Source organism: Apodemus sylvaticus, chromosome 8 (assembly GCF_947179515.1).
Source record: "Apodemus sylvaticus chromosome 8, mApoSyl1.1, whole genome shotgun sequence".
NCBI lineage: Eukaryota > Metazoa > Chordata > Mammalia > Rodentia > Muridae > Apodemus > Apodemus sylvaticus.
In genome coordinates, this window is record NC_067479.1 from 100,272,615 (window position 1) to 100,290,833 (window position 18,219).

An 18,219-nucleotide genomic window follows, 5' to 3' on the forward strand; every position below is an offset into this window, starting at 1 on the left:
GAAGGACAGTGAATGACTTAGAGCAAAGACCACGGGGAACAACAGAAAAAGATAACACAGAGTATAGAGGAAGGGATGGGATACGAGGAAGTGGGAGAGATGAGGAAGTAGAGAAGAGCTTGGCTGACAACTAACACAGGATGGGGATCGAGAAAGTGTGGTGACCAGGGTTTGAGTGTCTTCCTCTTTCTGTGACAAGCACCAGGACTAAATGTTCCTAAGATAAGAGAAAGTTTTCTTGCAGGTGACAAGTAACAGTCCATAACAAGAGAGTCATGAAAGAGCCTCAAGCTGGAGTTCAAAGAAGAGGAAGCACTGTAGATGAAAGCCATCTGAAAGAGTCCTATGTTGCCAGCTACCATCTTGTAAGATGGTGGGTGTGGCTGAGCCACCAGTTTTCAGAGAGCTGCAAAGCTCTGGACTTAAGCCCTCAAATGATCATGGCCATGGAATATGATTCTGGGAAAGACAATTCCTATGCAAGAGCAGTGACATTGTCAGGCTGGTGACTGTCACAGGAATGAATGTGCTCTCATTCCACATAGAACATATGCAAGTACCCAAAAAAGCAAGGAAGCATGGCTAGGGTCTATGGTCGGTTGGGCTATTTAGGGCTGAGTTTATGATTAGGCTTACAGATGCGGTTCAACAGCAGGGAGTCAGATTCCAAAGTTGAGGTAAAACCTATATCCAGATACCTGGGAGCACTGGAATGGGAAACACATGTATACCTGTGCTGATTTGTGCACCTGGGAATTGGGAGGAGGACTGAGGAGCCCTTTAAGAAAGACCTGTTGAAGAAGGGACAGTAATAGAACCAACCTCTTCAGGATGATCTCACAATGCAGAACCTTGGTAACCAGGCAACCCACTGGTTAGAGCAAGGCCTGCAGGCTCATTTGTCAGAGACATTAGAGAAAGCAGGATGTTCTCTTGCTGTGTTCACACTCCTCGAGGTTCAGGCCTCAAAAAAGAGAAGAGAGAAGGGAATGGTGGTGTCTGGAGGCACAGGGTTCTCTCTTGCCTTCAATGCCTGTGGCCTTTTTCTCGAAATAGGAATATCTTGACCAAGGAAAATGAAGACCAGAACCTCACAGACCAGGTAGCCACTGGGGTTTTTCTCTGTATTTGGCAGAGTAATGCTTCAAGAAACCTTGGAATGAGAAGAATGAGTCAAAATGTTGTAGACCTGCATACATTTAAAACCTTTACCTTAATCTTTCCTCAGGGTGAGATTACTTCTGCCCCACAGGAACTGAGGGAGCCACATGGAGAATCACAGAACAGTGCAGAGACTGTGGTTAAACTTTTGAACAACCTGGTGCCTTCTCTGCAGGAAGGGCACCCCTTGTTTGTTCCTGGCTGCTGTCTGTTCACTTGCCAAAGATTTGTCACTCCTCTCCAGGTTCTAGACCTGCTGCATCTCAGGTGAGTGCGCATTTCCAAGCCCATAGTTCTCAAATCTTCTTGTTGGTTTAGGATCTCTCTCTCTCTCTCTCTCTCTCTCTCTCTCTCTCTCTCTCTCTCTCCCTCACTCCCTCCCTCCCTCCCTCCCTCCCTCTCTCCCCCCTCTCTCTCCTCCAACTTTTAATTGTCTATGTAACTGTCAGTAATCAGCAGCATGAAATAAATTATTTCTTCTTTCATGATTGTTTCAAGGGAGTGGGCTGTCCAGAGCTGAGACCCTAAAATGGATGTAGCTATCTAATCTACCATGAAAGAGCAGTTCATTTTTCACTCAATATTTCAGAGGCCTTGGTTAATGAACTTCTCACATGCAAAGGAGGTTCTAGAAATATTGGAGTACCTGATAGACAAGTGTTGAAAATAGAGATACATGAAGGGCAATCTGGGGGATCACGTGACCATGGACATATATGAATAGAGATACATATGTTCATATTTTTTACAGATATAATGAAAGCACCTAATGTGTACAGGTGAACTAATAATTTTGAGACCAGCCAGAAATGCTAGTATCTGGTGGGGACCATGGTATATTACAGGTAACATTCTGCCTGGTATTTTCTAGGTATGCAAACTTCAGCCCTTATTCTGAAGAGGAACCCTCTGTAGTTTTTTGGATACATGGATGGACAAGAACCCTGAGGATTTTTGTGAGCCCACAGATGTGCTGACTCTGAAATATCTAAAGGCCTCTTACATTGTCTTCATGGCACACTCAGATCTTAGTGTCCGTGTCAACAGGATCCAGACCATGTTGCAAGAAATAAAGGTCAAGGATTTACAATCCAAGGATGAGGAAGACTCAGATCTGGGGAGATACAAATCCTCAGATCCCGAGATTCAATGGGTATGAATCAGCAGGAAAACTGCAAATCTGAAGCAAGAACCAACTTGTGCACCAGAGCTGGAAAGCACAAGGAGCACCACAAGGTTCTGTGAAGCCTGAGGACTTGCAGCCAGATGTGTCAGCAGCAGTCTAGGCAGCATGCCTGATAGCAACTATGGAACCTGTGTCTCAGAATGACTGTACATACAGTACATCTTTCAGTTATCTCCTGCTTGCTACAGTGGGCCTAGCTATTCAGACAATGGCCCTGTCACCTCTGGTCATCAATTTGAGTGTGTCCTATATCTGAACTGCTGCTCCTACTGCTCAGGATTAGTCACTGATTTCAATCCACCAGCAGTTCCAGCCTCACAGCAAGCCTTCCCCTCCCCTGAAAAATTGCCTTTTTACTCTTTCTGATCTCTTCAATGTTGTGTTTAAGTATTGGTTTTAATAAATTATTAGTGTTTGCTTTACATTGGGTAATGTTGAGATCAAATTGTTTTACATTGTGTAATGATGCAATTAAGTACCTGCCAATTATCCATATTCCATTTGATAATTCTTTTAAGTTTCTTCAAAGTTCTCTTAGGAGAAAAATAAAAGGTAAACCCAAGCATTTAAAATATTTATATGTCATGCTTATATTATACAAGGGAAATGTCTTAAATAGCCATTTGTGTAAAAATATATACACATAACTAATATAATAATGTTCAACATTATCTTTTAGTAAACTTCAAACGAAACCTGAGAAGTGCTGCCAATTCAGTCCAGTGTTAACAATTCAATTCAGATGGAATCGAATAAACTTTTACACAGAAATTCCAAGTGTTGTTGAGGATATGGTGTCATAGAATCATGGCACCTTTCTAGAGAACATGTAAAATGCCTTACCTATATTCTGAAATACTTTTTCAGTTCTTCAATAACATAAATTTAACTATTATGACTTTTCTCCTCTAATGATCTGTAGATTCCCAAGTAATTAAAATCAGAAATCCAGATAGCTCAAATGGTCTGACTAGGAGGAACACAATAATTTTAGTATGTGCTAATTCTTTCTACATCATAGGCAAGTTTCAAAGTTACTATGCTAAGGCAAGAAGCCAAACACAAGTCTAGAATTAGGCAAGAATTTCTGTCATGAATAGATTTATGTAAACAAAGAGCTGGAAGGTGGCTTCCAGGGACTTTGGGAAGAAGGTTTTGAATGGGTCAGAATGTTCTCTTTAAATGAAGAAAACGTTTTGTACAAGTGCACAATGGATTTAGAAGGCATCCACCCCAAGCTTCTCCCATCTACTCATCCCATGACTCACCAAGAGATGCAATTCTGGTGTTTATTTATTTACCTATTTACTAATTTATTTATTCATGTTACCAATGGATTGTTATTACTATTTAATTTACACTCTGCATCCAATTAATATGGAACACATGGAAATAGGTATGTGGCCACTCACTTAGTGCCCAAGTACAGTCAGTCTACCACTGGTCATATCCTCAAACCAAATTAATTATCCCTCCCCAGAAGCAACTCCAACTAGCATTTCGGCTAGGGTAAAGACCTCAGAAACCCCTTCTGTACAGCTAGAACAATCATCAAACACAAAGTTGAACAGGAAGCCTGTAAAAACACTAAGCTGGAAGTCATATACACAGAGGACATGAAGAGTAAAAAAGAAAAATTCAATATATAAATAACAATGAAATACTAAAAGGAAATTACAAAATAGTCCTGACAGGGCATTATGAGACCAGGAGCCTCCAGAGATATAAATGCATACATTCTCTATTGGCTATCTGCTGTTGAACATAAGTGCAGTGTGAACTGCACTTAAGATTGGTTTTTGGCCTTTCTGGAAAGTGGTCGTACTGGGTCCATTTTGTGGGTGCTCCATAATCTCAGTAATAGTGTCAAGCTCTGAGACCACCCCTTGAGCTGGATGCCAGTTTGGGCCTGTCCTTGGACCTTCTTTTCCTCAGGATCCTCTCCATTTCCATCCCTGTAATTCATCCATGTCCTTTGGGTCCAACTTATCTCAGTCAGGATGATATTTTCTAGTTCCATCCATTTGTCTGAAAAACTCAGGATATCCTTGTTTGTAATAGCTGAGTAGTGTTTCACTGTGTAAATGAACTATATTTTCTGCATCCATTCTTCTGTCATGGTACATCTAAGTTGTTTCCAATTTCTGACAATAACAAATAAGTCCACTATGAACACATTGGGCCATGTTGTGGGTATATTCAGAAGCATAGTATAGCTGGGTCTTCAGGTAGACTTATTTCCACTTTTCTGAGGAACCTCCAGATTGATTTCCTGAGTTTTTGTGCAATTTGACATTCCACCAGCAATGGAATAGTGTTCCTCTTTCTCCACATCCTCTCCAAGATGTGTTGTCACTTGAGGTTTTGATCTCAGCTATTCTGGTTGGTATAAGGTGGACTCTCAGTGTCATTTTGGTTTTCATTTCTCTGATCACTAAGGACTTTGAACATTTCTTTAGGTGCTTCTTAAAGAGTCAGATATTTGCAGATATTTGCACCCAACCAATGGACAGAAACAGCTGACCCTGTTGTTGAACTAGAAGGGTGGCCCTGTAGAAGGACCAGCATTCTCACTTAATCTGGATCCCCAATGCCCCTCAAACACCAGACCACCAAACAGGAAGCATACACCAGCTGATATCAGTCCCTTGACACACATACAGTCAAGGACTTCTGGGTCAGTGTTTGTTCAGAGATAAGGCACATGACCCTCAAGAAACCAGAGGCTCAGAGGTGTTTAGAGTTCTGGAGGGGTAGGGATTAGAGACATCCATGATGGGACAGTGTCTGGGGAGTAAATATGGGATGTGGAACAGTCTAAGGGTGGATGGAGGGGGGAGGATAAAATATAGAGTGTAATAAAATATATTAATTAATTAAAAAGGCGAATAATTTATTTCCCTAGAGACTGTGTTAAGAGAAAAGCTCAACTGTCAATTGCAAGTGGTCATCAATTGGAGATAATCCTGGGTTAAGGATGGGTACATGAGGCCACTTCTCCAATTTAGGACCAAGTATTCCCAGGTGTCTCACTCTGCCTAAGGTCTGGCTATGGGTCTCTGTGTGTCCTGTGATCTGCTTCAGGTGGAAGCTTCTTCCATGATAATTGAGAAGGCACTGATCTATGAGCATTACAGATCATTGGGAGTCATTTATTACTGTTTCTTATTAGAACAGTAGTTATTTAGCTTTATCCTATGTCTTTGAACTATCTAGTCTCAAGTTCTTGATCATCTAAGAAATGTCATGTATGGCTTCATCTTAGGGAGTGAATCTTAAGTCATGTCATATATCTGTTGGTTACTCCCACCATCTTTGCTCACATGCATAAGTGACAGACTCGATACAATTGTACATCCAAGGTTTTGTAGCTTGGTTAGTGTTTATGCTTCATTTATAGAAACATGCAAAATTTTCTAGTAGTGACTAGATGCCCCAAAGCCAAGCAATACCAGCTTTGGCTTTCTCATAGTTTGCATTGCACTTTCCCACACTTGGAGTGTGGGATACCCACAGTCAAACTCTCCATGTTTTCCCCTTCCAGATCCCATGCCCAGAGGCTTGGTCAGGGTAGACTTGCACCAACAATACAGATCTAAACAGGTATTCTCATCATAAGCTCATTGCCATTGTACTTCTCCATCTGATATCTCCTTTAACCATTCCTACCCCTCATTAAGACCCCTCCCAAAACTGCATCCCTCCCAATAAACCCAAGATGTCTATTCTAATTCCCATTCACAGTGAGATGCAACCATCTGCATCTTGAACCCTCCTTGTTACTTAGCTTCTCTGGGTCTCTGGATATTTGCATAGTTATTCTTTACTTAAAGTATAAGCTCACTTAAGGAAGTAAATTTAGAGAAAATTTCAACATCCTTAGCCATCAGGGAAATGCAGATAAAATGATTCCAAATTATCAAGTGAATGGCCTCTTCAGAGATGTATTCTCTGAATTTAGATGTCCCTGTTCCCATTACCAATAGGTTGAACTCACCTGTAGTTGCTGTCAAACAGCCACCAAGCAAGTGTCCCAGAGTTTATCTGATCTCTTTTTCTGTCACATAGGACATACTGAACTAGTTTTCAAAGAAAGAAGAGTTATTTCTAACTATTGTGTGTTCCTTGTCAGTTTTTAGAGGTTCTTGATTTTGACTTAACTAGTAAAATAAATCTCAGTCTACAAACATATACACACACAAACACACATATACATATACACACAGAGAAGCATTTGATCATGTGTGCAAGCATATGTACATGCTCACCCACTAATAAGCATTTCTGTGCACATAGGCACATGCACATATGCATGAGCACATGTGAACACACAGATGCACTTAACATGTGTAAGAGTGATCTCCTGCACATGCCTTCTTAAGTACTCATAGGAACTAGCATAAATATACATGTGTACATGTGCAATACTTTTGGGAATATGAAAAAAATGAAACTGAGGAGATATTATAAGGGGGATGAGCAGTGAATGACTTTGGAAAAAACACCAATGGGAACAGCAGGAAAAGAAAGCACAGACAATAGAGGAAAGAGATAGGACTCTAAGCCGTGAGGGAAATAAGGAAGTAGAGAGGTGGTTGGATGCCACCTAACAAAGGATGGGAACAGGAGAAAGTGTGGTGTTCCATGTTTTTGTTTCATTCTGTTGCTATAACAAGTACCAGAACTAAATGAAACTAAGGGAAGAGAAAATTTTCTTGCAGGTCACAAATCAAAGTCCATTACTGGAGAGAATCAGGACAAGGACTCAAGCAGGAGTTTAAAGAAGGAGCAATGGAGGATGAATCCCCTCTGAAAGAGGCCTATGGTAACACTTCCATCTTTTACACTGTTGAATGTAGCTGAGCCAGATGTTTATAGGGAGCTAAAATTTTGATCATGGTGGTGGAAACTGATACTGGGAAAGTAAATTCCTATGCAAGAACACTGAAATGGTGGGGCTGGTGGCTGTCGCAGGTATGCATGTGTGCCATTCAACACAGAATATATACCAGGTCACATGAAATCAAGGAAACATGCATTGGATTCATGGTCAATTGGGCTAATTAGAGCTGAGTTTATGGTTAGGGTTACAGATGCAATTGAAAACTACAGAAGAGGCCCAAAGAGCAAAATTGAAACCAAGAAATCATAGGGAGCAGAGGAATGTATACCTGTGTAGTTTGTTTTGGGGTTTATGGTTGATTGGTTCAACTAGAACTTAGTTCATGATTAGGGTTACAGATGCTGGTCAACAGTTGAGAGCCAGATTGCAATGTGAGGTGTTTCAAATGACCAGATATCTGGTAGAATTGGAAAGGTAAACACATGTATGCATGTATTGATTTGTGCACCTGGGAAGGGGGAAGTGATTTTGGAGCCCTTTAAAAAGTCCTCTTGAAGAAGGGAGAGTAATGGAACCACCCTCTTGAGAATGACCTAACAATGCAGAACCTTGGTCACCATGCAAACATTTGCATAGACCAAGGCCTATTGGCTCACTTGTCAGAAACATTAGAGAAGACATGCTGTTCTCTTGCTGTCTTTGGATGATTAGAGGCTCAGACCTCAAAAAAAGAACAGGGAAGGCCATGGTGGTGTCTGGAGGCACAGGGCTCACTCTTGCCTTCAACACCTGTGGCCATTTTCCAGGAAGGGAAAAACCTTAACCAATGGCAGCCAAGACTAGAAACACAGACCAGATAACCACTTGGGTTTTTCTCTGGGATTGGCAGAGTAATAATTCAAGAAACTTTGGAATGAGAAGAACCAATCAGAATGTTGCAGACCTGTGCCCCTTTGAAATCTTGACCTTGACCTAGTGCCTTCTCTACAAGAAGGGGACCCCTTCTTTGTCCCTGCCTTTCTTTCCAAATATCAAAGTTTTGCCACACCCCTACAGGTTCTGGACCCGCTGTTTATGAGGTGAGTGCCCATCTCCAAGCCCACAGATCCCAGATCCTTTTGTTGGTTCAGCACTCATTCTCTGTCTCTGTCTCTCTGTCTCTGTCTCTGTCTCTCTCTTGTTCTCTCTTTCTCTTTCTCTCTCCCTCCGTGTCTCTTTCCCTCCTTTACTACCTCTCCCAACTCTTTATTTTCTACATAACTTTCTGGACACAGCAGCATGAAGTAAGAAATTTCTTCTCCCAGGCTGGGTCCAAGGGATTGGGCTGTCCAGACCTGAGACCCTTAATTAAATGGATGTGGATTCCCCTCTGCCTTGAAAAAGCACTTTATCCTTCTCTCAATATAACTGAGGCCTAGGCGAATCCACTTATCTCATATGTAAATGAGGCTCTAGAGATATTGGAGTACCCAATAGAGATGTGTCCAAATAGAGACACATGAAGCATAATCCAGGGGACCATGTGATCATGGAGATGTCTGAATAGAGATGCATGTATTCAACCTTTGCACAGATATATTGAAATCACCTGCTGTGTACAGGTGAACTAATAATTCTGAGAGCAGCCAGAACTGCCAGTATTAGGTGGAGGCCATTGGTATTTTACAGGTGATATTCTGTCTGGTCTTCTCTAGGTATACATTCTTCAGCCCTTATTGTGAGGAGAATAAACAAGTAAAAAACCCTCTGCAGTTTCCTGGACACATTGATGGACAAGAACCCTGAGGACTTTTGTGAGCTCACAGACTTGATCTTTTTGAAATACCTGAAGGTACATACCACACTCAGATCTGAAGAACAGGACAAGGATTCATAGCACATGGGTGAGGATGACTCAGATCTGGGGAGACACACATGCTCAGATCCAGAAACTCAATGGGTCTAAATCGGCAGGGAAAAGAGGAAATCTGGAACCCGATCCAATTTGTGCACCAGATATGGACAGAAAAACATCCACCAGAAGTTTCTGTGATGCATGCATAGCTGCAACCAGATGTGGCAGCAAGAGTTATGCCAATACAACTGACAGCATCTGTGGAACATGTGTCTAATCATGTGTGTAAATAGTGTATCTTTCCCAGTTTCTTTTCTATTAGCTTCAGAGTGTCTGGCTTTATGTGGAGGTCCTTGATCCATTTGGATTTGAGCTTAGTACAAGGAGACAAGGATGGATCAATTCGCATTCTTCTGCATGCTGACCTCCAGTTGAACCAGCACCATTTGTTGAAAAGGCTATCTTTTTTCCATTGGATGTTTTCAGCCTCTTTGTCGAGGATCAAGTGGCCATAGGTGTGTGGGTTCATTTCTGGATCTTCAATCCTGTTCCATTGATCCTCCTGCCTGTCACTGTACCAATACCATGCAGTTTTTAACACTATTGCTCTGTAGTATTGCTTGAGGTCAGGGATACTGATTCCCCCAGATTTTCTTTTGTTGCTGAGAATAGTTTTAGCTATCCTGGGTTTTTTGTTGTTCCAGATGAATTTGATAATTGCTCTTTCTAACTCTGTGAAGAATTGAGTTGGGATTTTGATGGGTATTGCATTGAATCTGTATAGTGCTTTAGGCAAAATGGCCATTTTAACTATATTGATTCTACCGATCCATGAGCATGGGAGGTTTTCCCATTTTTTGAGGTCTTCTTCCATTTCCTTCTTCAGAGTCTTGAAGTTCTTGCCATACAGATCTTTCGCATGTTTGGTAAGAGTCACCCCAAGATACTTTATACTGTTTGTGGCTATTGTGAAGGGGGTCATTGGACATCGGTACAGGGAGAAAGTTTCTGAACAGAACACCAATAGCGTATGCTCTAAGAGCAAGAATTGACAAATGGGACCTCATAAGGTTACAGAGTTTCTGTAAGGCAAAGGACACCATCAAGAGGACAGATCGGCAACCAACAAATTGGGAAAAGATCTTCACCAATCCTACATCAGATAGAGGGCTAATATCCAATATATATAAAGAACTCAAGAAGTTAGACTCCAGAAAACCGAACAACCCTATTAAAAAATGGGGTACAGAGTTAAACAAAGAATTCTCACCTGAAGAACTTCGGATGGCGGAGAAGCATCTTAAAAAATGCTCCACTTCATTAGTCATTAGGGAAATGCAAATCAAAACAACCCTAAGATTTCATCTTACACCAGTCAGAATGGCTAAGATTAAAAATTCAGGAGACAGCAGGTGTTGGAGAGGATGCGGAGAAAGAGGAACACTCCTCCACTGCTGGTGGGGTTGCAAATTGGTACAACCACTCTGGAAAGCAGTCTGGCGGTTCCTCCGAAAACTGGGCACCTCACTTCCAGAAGATCCTGCTATACCACTCCTGGGCATATACCCAGAGGATTCCCCACCATGTAATAAGGATACATGCTCTACTATGTTCATAGCAGCCCTATTTATAATTGCCAGATGCTGGAAAGAACCCAGGTATCCCTCAACAGAAGAGTGGATACAAAAAATGTGGTATATCTACACAATGGAGTACTATTCAGCCATTAGAAACAATGAATTCATGAAATTCTTAGGCAAATGGATGGAGCTAGAGAACATCATACTAAGTGAGGTAACCCAGACTCAAAAGGTGAATCATGGTATGCACTCACTAATAAGTGGTTATTAACCTAGAAAACTGGAATACCCAAAACATAATCCACACATCAAATGAGATACAAGAAGAAAGCAGGAGTGGTCCCTGGTTCTGGAAAGACTCAATGAAACAGTATTTGGCAAAACCAGAACGGGGAACTGGGAAGGGGTGGGAGGGAGGACAGGGGAAGAGAAGGGGGCTTACGGGACTTTCGGGGAGTGGGGGGGGCTAGAAAAGGGGAAATCATTTGAAATGTAAATAAATTATATCAAATAAAAAAAAAATAGTGTATCTTTTAGGTATCTCCTGCTAGCTATAGTGGGCATAGCTATTCAGAAAATGGCTCTGTCAACTCTGGTCACCAACTTGAGTCTGTCCTATACCTGAACTACTGTTCTTGCCCCTCAGGATCAGCCCCTGATTTAAGTCCAGCAGTAGTTCCAGTCCCACATCCAGCCTTTGCCTCCCCTGAGAAATAGCCTTTGTACTCTTTCTGATCTTTTCAATGTTGTGTTTATTTTAAGTATTGGTTTTAATAAATTGTTAATGATTGTTTTATACTGTCTAGCCTGGAGTCTAATGATGGGAGAAAATATCTGGAAATTATAAATATTCTATTAATAAGTTAAGTTTATTCAAAGTTCTCTTAGGAGCAAAAAATAATTCAAAAGATAAACATAAGCATTTAAAAGGATTAAATGTCATGCATAAATTATAACAGGTAAAAGTCTTTAGTAGCTATTTTTTCTACAGAAGTTATACCCATTACTAATAAAGAATTAGTAATAATGTTCTTCATTACCTTTCAGTAAACTTCAAACTATACCTGAGATGTGGCACCACTCCAGTCCAGTGGTAACAATTTAATTCACATTGACTTGGCTCTACTTTTACACACAGAAATTCCAAGTGTTGGCAAGGATGTGTTATGATAGAATCATGGCACTTTTCTAGGGCACATGTAAGGTGCCTTAGCTACATTCTGAAATACTTTGTCAGTTCTTCAAAAACACAATTATTTATTCCCCTAATGATGTGTAGATCTACTCAAAGAATTAAAATCAGAAATCCAAATATCCCACATAGTTTGCTATAGATGAACATATTAATTGTAATATGTGCCAATTCATGTTGCAGCACAGGCAAATTTCAATGTTACTGTGCTAAGCCAAGAAGCCAAATAAAAGTCTAGAATTAGACAAGAATTTTCATAGTGAATAGATCTAGGCAGACAGAGAGCTGAAAGGTGGCCCCCAGTGAGTTTTGGAGAAGGAGATTTTTAAGAGATAAAAATGTGCTCTTCAAATGACGAAAACAATTTCTATAAGTATACAATGTATTTTAATTGAATCTACCCTTCATCACCTTCCATCTACACATCCCATGACTTGCCAACCAGGCCCCCTCTTCATGTTTAATTTTTTGTTCATAATAATAACTGGTGACTATTATTACTGTTTTATTTACACTATACCATCCAATTAGCATGGATCAGGTAGGAATAGGTGTGTGACTACTAACTCAGTGTACCTATACAGTCAGTCTACCACTGGTCAAATGTTAAAATCAAAAGCATTCTCCCTCCACAGAAGACAGCAACTGCTACCAAAATTTCCGCAAGGGTGAGGACCTCAAAAATTCCTTCTCCGCGTTCATACAAAACAAAGACACAGGAATTCCATAAAAAGACTAACCTGGAAACAATAATAAATATACAAACAACATTAGAGTAAAACAAAGAAAAATTCAATATATAAATAATAATGAAATAGAAAAACTAAAATATGTAATGTCCAATAGGACATTATGAGAACAGGAGCTTCCATAGATATGAATGGATTCATTTTCTGTTGGCCATCTGCCACTAAACATGGGGACTGCACTGAAGAGTAGTTTGTTTCCCTAGTGACTGTCTTACAGGGAAAACTCAACTTACAATTGCAAGTGGTCATCAGTTGGAGAAAATTCTGGGTTAAGGATGGTTGCATGAGGCCACTCCTCCAATTTAGGACTGAGTGTTCCCAGGTGTCTCACTCTGCCTAAGGTCTGGCTATGGGTCTCTGTGTGTCCTGTGATCTGCTTCAGAGAAAGCTTCCCTCATGATGGTCTAGAAGGCACTGATCTATGAGTATAACAGATCATTAGAAGTCATTTTACTACTAGTTCTTTAGTAGAACAGTAGTAGTATATAGCATTTCCCTATGTCTCTGAACTATCTAGTCTCAAGTTTTTGGTCATCCAAGTAGTTTCAGGTATGGGTTCCACCTCAAGAGAGTGAATCTTAAGTCAAGTCAGATATCTGTTATTCCCACAATATTTGTGTGACTTTAGTACATACATACCTTGAAGATCAGACACCATTGTAAATCAAAGCATTTATAGCTTGGTTATTGTGTACATTTCTTTCTCAGGAACATTCTGAGTGTTCTAGCAGATACTAGGTGCCCGGAAGCATAGGAATGCCAGCTTTCATTTTCTCACATCTCACACTGCACTTTCCCACACCTGGAACATTCATTGTCTCAATGCTAGCAGTGTGGGATAAACACAGCCAAACCCTCCATGTTTTGACTCTCCAGCAGTCATGTGTAGAGGCAGGGGGTGGTGTAGGGGTGGGGGAGTGGGGGCGGGGAGGGAAGATTTGAACAAACAGTACAAATCTAATCAGAATTCTCAACAGAATAATCTCACTTAACTTAGAGAAAACTTCAACATCCTTAGCCATCAGTGAAATGCAAATAAAATGACTCTGAGTTTCCATCTTACCTGTCAAAATGACTAAAATCAAAATTACAAGTGACAACCTATGATAAAAGTTTGTAGAGTGAGAGGAACACTTTTCACCTGCTTGTGGAAATTCAAACTTGTACAGGACGTTGGAAGTCAACAAGTTGGTTTCTCAGGAAAATAAAAAAAAAAAAAAACAACTAGGAAATTACTAAACTATGGTCATACAAACTTTATTAGTAATAGGAACAACCTAATGTCTTTCAATTGAAGAATGGATAAAGAATTTATTTTACATGTACATAATGGGATGATATAGAGCTGTTAAAATCAACATCTTGTTCCATTCATGAAATTGGACGGAACATGAAGACAAACATGGTTGAAGTTATAAGAGGAAGTGTCATTTAAATTAAAAAAAAAAACTATGCTAAAATACACAGAGCCAGAAAAGCTAAGTAACAAGGAGGGCTCAAGCTGCAGATGCATGCATAGAAGAGACATCTTGGGTGTGTTGGGGTGGGGAGCAAGCAGGAAAGAGATCTAAATGAAGAGTGGGAAGAGAGAAGGAGGAATCAGATGGGGGAGAACAGTGTGAGAGGGTAGTGGGAGAATAAATGAAAATTGTTGGTTATCTCTAGGACAAGTAGAAATCTTATGGAATGCAAATTACAAGCAATCTGTAAGGGATTCTACTAGGAAGCTAAGATTCCTAATAGTTTGGGATATTGAGCCAGCAAGACTTCCAGTGGACAGATTAGGATACCACAAAACTTTTCACCTATATTTTGTACCATTTACAAGACGTGCTTTAGTAAAGGTGGCACAGAAATTGTGTAAGTGGCTAACCAATGCCTTGACCCACTTGTGAACCATACCATGAAAGGGAATTGTTCACTCATGGCAATGCCTGGAGTACCAAGAACCTGAGGCTGGACAGCACAGAGACACAGATGAACACAGAGACAGGATAGAACCAAACATGAAAATGCCAATGAATGATCCTATTAATATTCTGATACACTCACAGATTGGTCCTAACCCAACTGTCATAAGAGAGCCTTCACTTAGCATATGATGGAAACAAATGTAAAACCACAGCCAGCCATGAGGTTCAGGTTGGAGAATTTTTGGAAGAGGTAGAAGTATTGTAGAAGATAGAGGGGTACAAGAAAAAGAGATTCAGCCAACCTGAGCCCATAGGATACAGGGTCTGAATTGTCAGACAGGAAGCCTGCATGGGAACCAGGGAACTTACATGGGACTGACCAAGGCCTTCAGCACCTGTGCAACAGGTGTTTAACTTCATCATCTTGTGAACTCTTAACAGTGGGAGCAGGGACTGTCTCTGACTCTGTTATCTGTCCATGAGGCCCTCTCCCCTCACTGGATTGCTTCTTCTAGCATTAAAAGAAGAGGAGGGACCTAGTCTTACTGCAAAGTGAAAAGCCATGGGAATTGTTCCCTGTTCTGAAGATAAATGGAGGACGAACTGCTGGGATGATGGGGATAGAGGTGGTAGAGAGTGACAGAGAGGGGAGAAGGTAGAGAGAGTAGGAGACAGACACAGAAACACACAGAGATAAACAGTGACACACTGCCTTTCTCTCTCTCTCTCTCTCTCTCTCTCTCACACACACACACACACACACACACACACAGAATTAAAAACAGATGATGAATTCAAGAACACCATAGCGTTTTCTCCATGGCTGTTATTTTTAAGGGTCTTTAAGAAGTTTCCCTCCCCTTTTTTTAGGGTCAGTCAGCTTGGACAAAGACCAAATGTATAATTTGACTATAGCTTTGGCATATATATGACCTGATCAGGAATTGGACATATTCAGGCTCAAGAGCAGCATTAAGTTGGGAATTTTGAGGAGCTACTGATGGAGAAAAAGCTTTACTAATCCTTTATTGTGAAGTAGTAAGTTTTATGCAGGTCAAGACTATGAAGAACAAGGCAGCCATTTTCGAAGTTCACAATTTTTGTTAAGTATATGACCACTCTGCTGACCATTTTGCCTTATATTCAATGTATTTAACTCTTTTTTTATGATCATGAATTTCACATATTTAATTATATGATAGTGACATAATTTAAAAATAAAACGGTAAAAAAATAGTTGAATAACTTAATATGTTATTTGACTATTAGAAGAGTAAATTATGTGTAAAAACATTACTTTATAAATAGCTTTCATATCACACACACATGTGCAAACACAACACAGATTTTCTAAATGTAAAAGACAGCATAGTAAAAAAAAAAAACCAAGAAAATATACTGAATGTTTAAATAATCTTTTGGATTATAATGACTTTTCTAAACTTAGCCGTCAAGGAGAAACAGAAAGGAAGAAAATAAATTTTTTTGAAGGAGGAAGTAAAAACATTTTATAATAAAATTGAAGATTTACATGAAAAATATTTCTGATAAAATAGAAGAAATATATAGAAAAACACATTAAAATTGACAATTTTCATGGAAAATTGAAGAGTTAAGTGGTGGACATAAAAACATTGCTAAATTAATTGAAGGTAGAATTAAAACATTTTGTGATTAAAAATCAGAGATTTACATGAAAAATATTTCTGATAAAATTGTAGAAAAGTGTAGAAAAACATGTTAAAATTGAAGATTATCATGGAATTTTTTATATAGCTATAATAATGGTAGGCATAAAAGTATTACTAAGTTGATTGAAAGTGGAATTATAAACATTTTCTGATAAAGTTGAGGATTTACATGAAAAATATTTCTGATAAAATTGAACAAATATATAGAAAAACATGTTAAAGTTAAAGATTATCATGGAAAATTATATAGATAATATGGTAGGCATAAACATAACTCTAAGTTGATTGAAAGTGGAATTTTAAACATTTTCACGTGAAACTGAAGATTTAAATGGAAAATATTTCTGATAAAATTTAAGAAATAAATAGAAAAAAACATTAAGGATACATGTTCCACTATGTTCAGAGCAGCCCTATTTATAATTGCCAGAAGCTGGAAAGAGCCCAGGTATCCCTCAACAGAAGGGTGGATGCAAAAAATGTGGTATATACACACAATGGAGTACTATTCAGCCATTAGAAACAATGAATTCATGAAATTCTTAGGCAAATGGATGGAGCTGGAGAACATCATACTAAGTGAGGCAATGCAGACTCAAAAGATGAATCATGGTATGCACTCACTAATAAGTGGATATTAACCTAGAAAACTGGAATACCCAAAACATAATCCACACATCAAATGAGGTACAAGAAGAACGGAGGAGTAGCCCCTTGTTCTGGAGAGACTCAGTGAAGCAGTATAGGGCAGAACCAGAACAGGGAAGTGGGAAGGGGTGGGTGGGAGGACAGCGGGAGAGAAGGGGGCTTATGGGACTTTCAGGGAGTCGGGGGGGGGGTAGAAAGGGGGAAACCATTGGAAATGTAAATAAAAAATATATCAAATAAAAAAATTCTAAAAAAAACATTAAAATAGACTATTTCATGAAAATTATACAAATAAAATGCTAGACATAAACAACCTTTCTAAATTAATTGAAGGTGAAATTAAAACATTTTGTGATAAAATCAGATTTACTTGGAAAACATTTCTGATAAAATAGAAGAAATTTGTAGAAAAACATGTTAAAATTGAAGATTATAGTGGAAAATAATGCAGATAAAATGGTAGACATAAAAAAGTACTAAATTACTTGAAAGAGGAATTATAATTATTTTCTGTAACAATTGAAGATTTACATGAAAAATATTTCTTTTTATTGAGGAATTGAATCCATTAATGTTAAGAGCTATTAAGGAATAGTGATTGTTGCTTCCTGTTACTTTTGATGCTATTTTTATGTTTGTGTGGTTATCTTCTTTTGGGTTTGTTGGAAGAAGATTACTTTCTTGCTTTTTCTAGGGTGTAGTTTCCCTCATTGTATTGGCATTTTTTATCTATTATTTGTTGTAGGGCTGGATTTGTGGGAAGATATTGTGTAAATTTGGTTTTATCATGGAATATCTTGCTTTCTCCATTTTTGGTGATTGAGAGTTTTGCCAGGTATAGTAGTCTGGGCTGGCATTTGTGTTCTCTTAGGGTCTGTATGAGATCTGCCCAGGATCTTCTAGCTTTCATGGTCACTGGTCAGATGTTTGGTGCAATTCTGATAGGCCTGCCTTTATAAGTTACTTGCCCATTTTCCCTTAGTGCTTTTAATATTCTTTCTTTGTTTAGTGTATTTGGTTTTTTGATTATGATGTGCCATGAGGACTTTCTGGTCTGGTCCTGTCGGTTTGGAGTTCTAGAGGCTTCTTGTATGTTCATGGGCATCTCTTTCTTTAGGTTTGGGAAATTTTCTTCTATAATTTTGTATATTTACTGGCCCTTTAAGTTGTAAATCTTTGCTCTCCTCTATACCTATAATCCTTAGGTTTGGTCTTCTCATTGTGTCCTTGATTTCCTGGATGTTTTGGGTTACAAGCTTTGTGCATTTTGCATTTTCTTTGACTGTTGAGTCAATGTTTTCTATGGTTTCTTCAGCAACTGAGATTCTTTTTTCTGTTTCTTGTATTCTGTTGTTGATGCTTGCATCTATGACTCCTGAATTTTTTCCAAGGTTTTCTATATCCAGAGATGTCTCACTTTGT

At 39.2% G+C, this 18,219-nt stretch overlaps 1 pseudogene; it reads left to right on the plus strand.

Annotated features, from left to right (window-relative positions):
• Positions 1-925: 925 nt before the first annotated feature.
• On the plus strand, positions 926-2,320 carry LOC127690516 (ral guanine nucleotide dissociation stimulator-like; annotated as a pseudogene).
• Positions 2,321-18,219: the final 15,899 nt, after the last annotated feature.